Consider the following 7,412-nt stretch of genomic DNA (forward strand, 5'->3'; position numbering starts at 1 on the left):
TATCAGCGATCACCAACACCGGAAAACTCGTAAAAACAAACTAAATAAAAGCGGAAAAAATAAAGCCGAGTGAAAAGCAGACGTAAAATCTTTGAATTACGCACGCTCGTTGCAGAGAAATTAAATCGAAACGTAAAACATAGAAAAAATAACTAAGTTAATCCAGGACCCGTGCGTTGCGACGAACGTGTCAAACGGAGAAAAATAGATGTGTTTTGACGGGCCAAACGGGAAAAATATACGAAAAATGTTGAACCCCACACGCACCTTGCAGTGCGTTAACTCACAAAATTTAGAACGAAATGAAAAGCTTGATTGAAAATTAAAAAGAGTTTGGGTTAAATTGGAAAAGATGAAAAGCTTTAGATTAATTAGTAAAAAAAACAAAGGGTCTAAATTAGAAAAGTATAAAAGTTTTGGGTAATATTATTATTAAGTAAAAAAACAAAGAGTCTAAAACAAAGGATATTAATAATTTATTAGATATTAGATTTAGATATTTATAATATTATTAATTGGATTTGTTAATATTAAAAAAAAGATAAGGATAAAGACAAAGACAAAGATAAGTGATATTTATATATATTGGTTACTAGGTGTCACACCCCAACCAATGGCGGAAACATCGGGATGAGACGAAGTGTGAAGATTGCTAGAGACATCATAACGCTATTTGTGACAATATTTAGAAAATCCAAATTTCATTTCATTTCATAACTTCAAATAGTCAACATTACAAGATATTCAAATACGACAAGTTTAACAAAACAACATGATAACATAACAAAATTTTGATACAACATTTTAAACCCTAACGTCTATATGTGTATCTAGGCATCAACGCTACTTCATTTCATAGCATCATCGTCCTCAACCTGTAACATGTTTAAAATAAAGTTCAATGCAAAAGCAAAGGCGAGTATACAAGTTTGATACGTACATAGCAAAAGATAAGTTTGAACAATTCCTCATAGCAAGCATGTGATTCAAGATAAACATTTAAACATGGCATGTGTCTAACATATCAAACCAAGAAAACGCAATATGCTCAAGACATAACCTCAAGTTTACGGGCGGGTCGTTAATCCTATAGCGCTACATATGTCAAGGTTTGGCTCGTACGAAGTTAATGATAAGTTCAACACATAAGAATAACCCAAGTTTAAAGTATCAAGTCATCACGTATACAAGCATGTTATAGGAACGTTCATGTGTTTAATAAAGTGTTCATGTGTAAGTTAATAGGTAAACATGTTACACCCCAAAAGTGGTAAAAGTAAAAAGGGGGAAATACGAGTATACTCACAAAGTTTGCATATGTTTTCCGATTATCCAATTGTTGACGAGTAGAGATTTAGAGTCCGAATGTATAAGGGTTAAGGTTCAAGTATGTTTAGAGTCGAGATTCGGTGTTTAAAACAACATAAAAATAAGATATGAGAATAACATGGAAAATAATCATTTAGTACATATGATGCTTGTTCTTGACACTAGGAAACTCGAAGGAGTTTAGATGTTTTCATGGAACAAGGTTCCATTAGAATCGTGACAAGTTATCATAGTCTAGGATGATGTAATCTAGTACCCCGACATATGAACACTAGTTCATCATCAAAGATTCGATTATTCGAATAATATATTTAGGTTATATAATATATGTCCAATAGTTCAAGCATGAGGTAGAAGATTAAAATCTTCATTTTGGTACCTCTAAATGTCATAGAAGTCATGTAGGAGGTAGGAAGATCAAGTCTTCCATTTAGGCACCTCTATGTGTTCACCACTACACTTGATGTAAAAAAAACAACCAAGGAGGGTCATGAACATACAATAAAGAATAAGAAATATACACACTAACTAAGAGAAATCATCAAATCATGTGAGGATTGTATGTTTGGACAACCCAAGTTGTTCCATAATCACTCATGTATCAAAGACAAAGTTTGACATGACTTGTGGGTTAAAAACCCTAAACAAAACACCAAGTTTATGAGGTTTAATCCTCTGATTTTAAATGTCTCAACCTTGTTTTTAAGCTTAACCAACCATGGGATAAGTTGTAAGCATTAGGACATAGGTATGAGATGTGTTGGACACAAGTTGCATAGGTTTAAACAAGTTTTTGATGAACATAAAAACAAACAGAAAGTTTATGGACTATTTCGGGGCATTTCCAGGTCTGATTTCTCCAAGGAGAAGTCTAGGAATCGAACCCCATGATTATACAAGCAAGTAGGAAAAAGAATCGAGTGAATCGGATAAGAATTGAGTGAGTTATGCTCATTTTCGTGAAGGGGTGTCAATCTACTCGAACCCTTGCTTTCAGCTACGGTTTGGTGGATGTTTTGTGAGTTTTTTGGGTTGCAAAAGTGGTAGGGAGGCTGGTTATAAGTGGTATTTATAGGGGGAAGGATTAGGGTTTCAATGGGTTGGGCTTTGGAAGTGTTTAGAAGGGGTTACACCTTGAAACTAGCCCACAAAACCCAACTATATGGGCTGAATTTTGCTGAATTGGGGCTGCCATATTTCTTTATTTTTTTATTTTTTTAAAACATTATAATGAGTAATTTTGTTAGTTAAGTTGTGTAATAATGTGCAACAATGTTTCCCCTAACTTGTAACAAGGTGAAATATGAAATAAAACATGATTTAACTAGGTAAAAAGTGTAATGTACAAGTTTTATTTACGAAGCAAGTTCCGTATTTTACAACGATTACGATGAAAGAATGGTTATAAGAACACAAGATTTCCAAAGATAGAATTTCACGTAAGGTTTCTAAATGTAGGATGTTTGAAAACGCAGGGCGTTACAGTCTCCCCTCCTTTAGGAAATTTCGTCCCGAAATTTATTCAAGAGGAAGGCTTGAAAGAGTTTTTGGCATAAAGGTGATCATTAAGAATTGAAACTTGGGAAGTTTGAAAGTTTTGAAAAGTACCAAATTTTGGAGAACGTCAAGGTAGATTTGCAAGGGGAAGTTTTTAAGGATAGTATAAAAAAATCATACTTTCGTAAAACCTGTTTATTGAGAGGAACGAAAAGGTTTGTTACTTTAAATAAAGCAATAGAGGTATACTAAGTATAGTTTCACAAGAATCAAGAATAGGGAGGCTATTTTATAGGTAACGAGGTAAGTTAGGACTCAAATGTTTAAACAAGCTGGATTGCGAACGAGTTTTGTATAAAATATTACGAGTATAGAATGAACGAATGACTCTTAAAGAGTACAAGTATGTGAATAGCATAAGTGTTGGATAGATGAACGTAGTGTGTTAAGGATGAAGTCTCGTCATGAATAATCGGATATAATGCGTTTGTGAGTTGCGTGAAGTTGTATTAGGTCCAAAAGGTCTGCAACACACTGAATTTCTCATGGCACGTTTTACGAAAGTTTGGTAACATGGTGAAAACACTTATATATAGGAAGTACCAGCGGCGTATCCACCATGTTTTAACCACATTACGTCCGTTTCGTTACTTGGGGTCATGTTACGTTCCGTGTCTTACCATACACAGTAGTACACTCTATGGTTCTCATACGCCTATCACTATAATCCCGTGTGCACCCGCGATTATACTGATCGTCGCATGATCCACATAGGTTGTACTAGTTATGTATGAATCAAGGTATACATGAATTTGAAAATAAGAATGTGTACGTAGAAGAATGTCGTATGTAAGCATGTTTATGTTTAAGCATGTATGGGACCCACGTAAGCGAATCCCTCGGATTACGCTCGCGTATAGGTACGAATGTACGAATCATGAGTAAGGATGAAAGTATGAGCATAAGTTTAAGTATGAATACGCATGTATGTATGAGCATAAACATAAAATGTGTAAGTAGTATGTGTACAAGTAGAAGCGCAAAACGTATAAGTAGTATGCGTATAAGTAGAAGCATAAAACGTATGAACATAGGTGTAGGTATGAAAAATAAATATTGCGTATATAGTGTTTGTTGGGACACCACGGATCTAAGTGTATAAAGCATTCAAAAGTTCGAGTATGTAATACGAATGATATAAATGATGTTATCGCGAGGTATCGACCAAAATGTGTACGATGATATGCATGTATAGTTGTTTAAACGAAACATTGAGTTTATTGAATCAAATTTAGATTGAGCTTGGTTTAAAAGGGTAGAATATAGTTTGCATATGTAAGAGTATATAAAGTACTTATTGGTCATGCATATCGCATTTCGTAATGAATGGAAATGCTACCTTTGTTTTAAAAGAGTTTACGAGATCCGAAGATGGTCGGTCCCTATGAAGTCTTCTTGCCCACGTGTTTTGAAAAATAGGTGTAGGAAAAATGTAAGTTCGTTTCATCTAACAAGAAATTTTGGAGTTTTTTTGTGAATACGTTGATCCTTGGAAAAGGGATTTATCAAAGGTCTTAGTGTTCATTTTAAAGGGTTTAGACAAATGGTTCGTTGATGTTGGAAATATTCTTTGGTAAAACGATCTCATAATATCTATAAGATCCTATAGGTAATTGAGAAAGGTTGGTTTGGTTTCAATTTAGAATGGAAGTCTCTAGTATGACGATATAATGTGAGCAAGTTTTAGTGATTAAGTCGAATACGAAGTTCATGGGCAAGAGTTTCATTGGGCCGATTAAATTGATAGGTAGCATTTCGTAAGGTTTTGAAGTTTGAGTAATAAAACGTTTTAAGACATGATTATGAATTTCGCGTATATGAGTTGAGTGAAAATAGATTGTAGAATAAAAGTACGTTTGATAAAACAATGTATTTCGAAATCTGTATGAGTGGGTATTTTTAAATAACATTAAACAATTTGGGTATAAAGTATGATCGAGTTTGCATAATAAGATGTTTCGAAAAAGAAGTTTTGGTAACGGTCACCTAAGTAAGGGAATCACCCCTAACTCGTTGGTGAGGTCGTTTTAAGGGAAGAGGGGTGGAGTCAATCGTCAAGGTAAGGGAGTCACTCCAATCTCGATGATACCTCTCCACTAGTTGTTACAAGGAATATGAATTTAAATTATATGAAAATCATGCATATATAAATGTATCGAAAAGGTTCGATATGTTGTGCGTGTGAAAAGAGAAATCAAAGGTAAACTCGAGGTTGAAAGATTGCATCGTATAAAATGAACAATAGAAACACATGTTTGACCAAAGTTTGGAGTGTTCCAAACGGAACTTTGACTAACCAAAGTGGTCGAAAAGTCTTTTGAATTTGAGGAGCATGCTTTGGCCTAATAGGTAAAATACTCTCGCCGACAGGTCGGTTAACGGTATTTACCCTTCCGGTTACTACATGTCTCAAATCAATCGAAATTTCGAGACTTGGCGGGATTTATGAAAAAATCAAGGAGTGGAACTAGTCGACAAGGTGCGGGTTTCACCCCTATCTTGACGATTTCGTATCCTAAGTGTGGTTGGTACTCGTCGGGTCAAAATTTAAATTTCGACATGTTGACGAGGGTCCACTAGAATTTGAAATTTGAGATTTGCCATTTAGATGTGGATTTCACTCCTAGCTCAATGGCGATATCTCGTGTAAAAAGAAGAATAGATAGATTGAGAGTCGTTCACTAAATTGTGGGTTTCACGCCTATTTTGGTGAATTCGTCTCATTTGTACAATATGAGTGTTGTCGGATTTAGAATAATCAAGTAAAATGCATGAGGGAAGTGTGTGTTGAAGGAAATACACAAGCAAGTATAAACACATAAGAAAGCATATCAAGAATGGTACTTAAATAATGAAATGATAAAACAAGTGTTAACACATAATAGAACAAGCTTTAATGCGTACGAATAACATGTCAAATATTACACATGAGTAACATACATGTTTAAAAGAGCATAAATAAGTAACAAATAAGGTATCATGTAGTAGTCCAAGCAAAGCATACGAATAAGGCTCTAAAACTATAGACTAAGTGAAAGCATTCCTACTTTTCCTAATTCCCTATAGTTATGGCTCTGATACCAATCTGTCACACCCCAACCAATGGCGGAAACATCGGGATGAGACGAAGTGTGAAGATTGCTAGAGACATCATAACGCTATTTGTGACAATATTTAGAAAATCCAAATTTCATTTCATTTCATAACTTCAAATAGTCAACATTACAAGATATTCAAATACGACAAGTTTAACAAAACAACATGATAACATAACAAAATTTTGATACAACATTTTAAACCCTAACGTCTATATGTGTATCTAGGCATCAACGCTACTTCATTTCATAGCATCATCGTCCTCAACCTGTAACATGTTTAAAATAAAGTTCAATGCAAAAGCAAAGGCGAGTATACAAGTTTGATACGTACATAGCAAAAGATAAGTTTGAACAATTCCTCATAGCAAGCATGTGATTCAAGATAAACATTTAAACATGGCATGTGTCTAACATATCAAACCAAGAAAACGCAATATGCTCAAGACATAACCTCAAGTTTACGGGCAGGTCGTTAATCCTATAGCGCTACATATGTCAAGGTTTGGCTCGTACGAAGTTAATGATAAGTTCAACACATAAGAATAACCCAAGTTTAAAGTATCAAGTCATCACGTATACAAGCATGTTATAGGAACGTTCATGTGTTTAATAAAGTGTTCATGTGTAAGTTAATAGGTAAACATGTTACACCCCAAAAGTGGTAAAAGTAAAAAGGGGGAAATACGAGTATACTCACAAAGTTTGCATATGTTTTCCGATTATCCAATTGTTGACGAGTAGAGATTTAGAGTCCGAATGTATAAGGGTTAAGGTTCAAGTATGTTTAGAGTCGAGATTCGGTGTTTAAAACAACATAAAAATAAGATATGAGAATAACATGGAAAATAATCATTTAGTACATATGATGCTTGTTCTTGACACTAGGAAACTCGAAGGAGTTTAGATGTTTTCATGGAACAAGGTTCCATTAGAATCGTGACAAGTTATCATAGTCTAGGATGATGTAATCTAGTACCCCGACATATGAACACTAGTTCATCATCAAAGATTCGATTATTCGAATAATATATTTAGGTTATATAATATATGTCCAATAGTTCAAGCATGAGGTAGAAGATTAAAATCTTCATTTTGGTACCTCTAAATGTCATAGAAGTCATGTAGGAGGTAGGAAGATCAAGTCTTCCATTTAGGCACCTCTATGTGTTCACCACTACACTTGATGTAAAAAAAACAACCAAGGAGGGTCATGAACATACAATAAAGAATAAGAAATATACACACTAACTAAGAGAAATCATCAAATCATGTGAGGATTGTATGTTTGGACAACCCAAGTTGTTCCATAATCACTCATGTATCAAAGACAAAGTTTGACATGACTTGTGGGTTAAAAACCCTAAACAAAACACCAAGTTTATGAGGTTTAATCCTCTGATTTTAAATGTCTCAACCTTGTTTTTAAGC

This window comes from Helianthus annuus, chromosome 2 (genome assembly GCF_002127325.2).
Source record: "Helianthus annuus cultivar XRQ/B chromosome 2, HanXRQr2.0-SUNRISE, whole genome shotgun sequence".
NCBI lineage: Eukaryota > Viridiplantae > Streptophyta > Magnoliopsida > Asterales > Asteraceae > Helianthus > Helianthus annuus.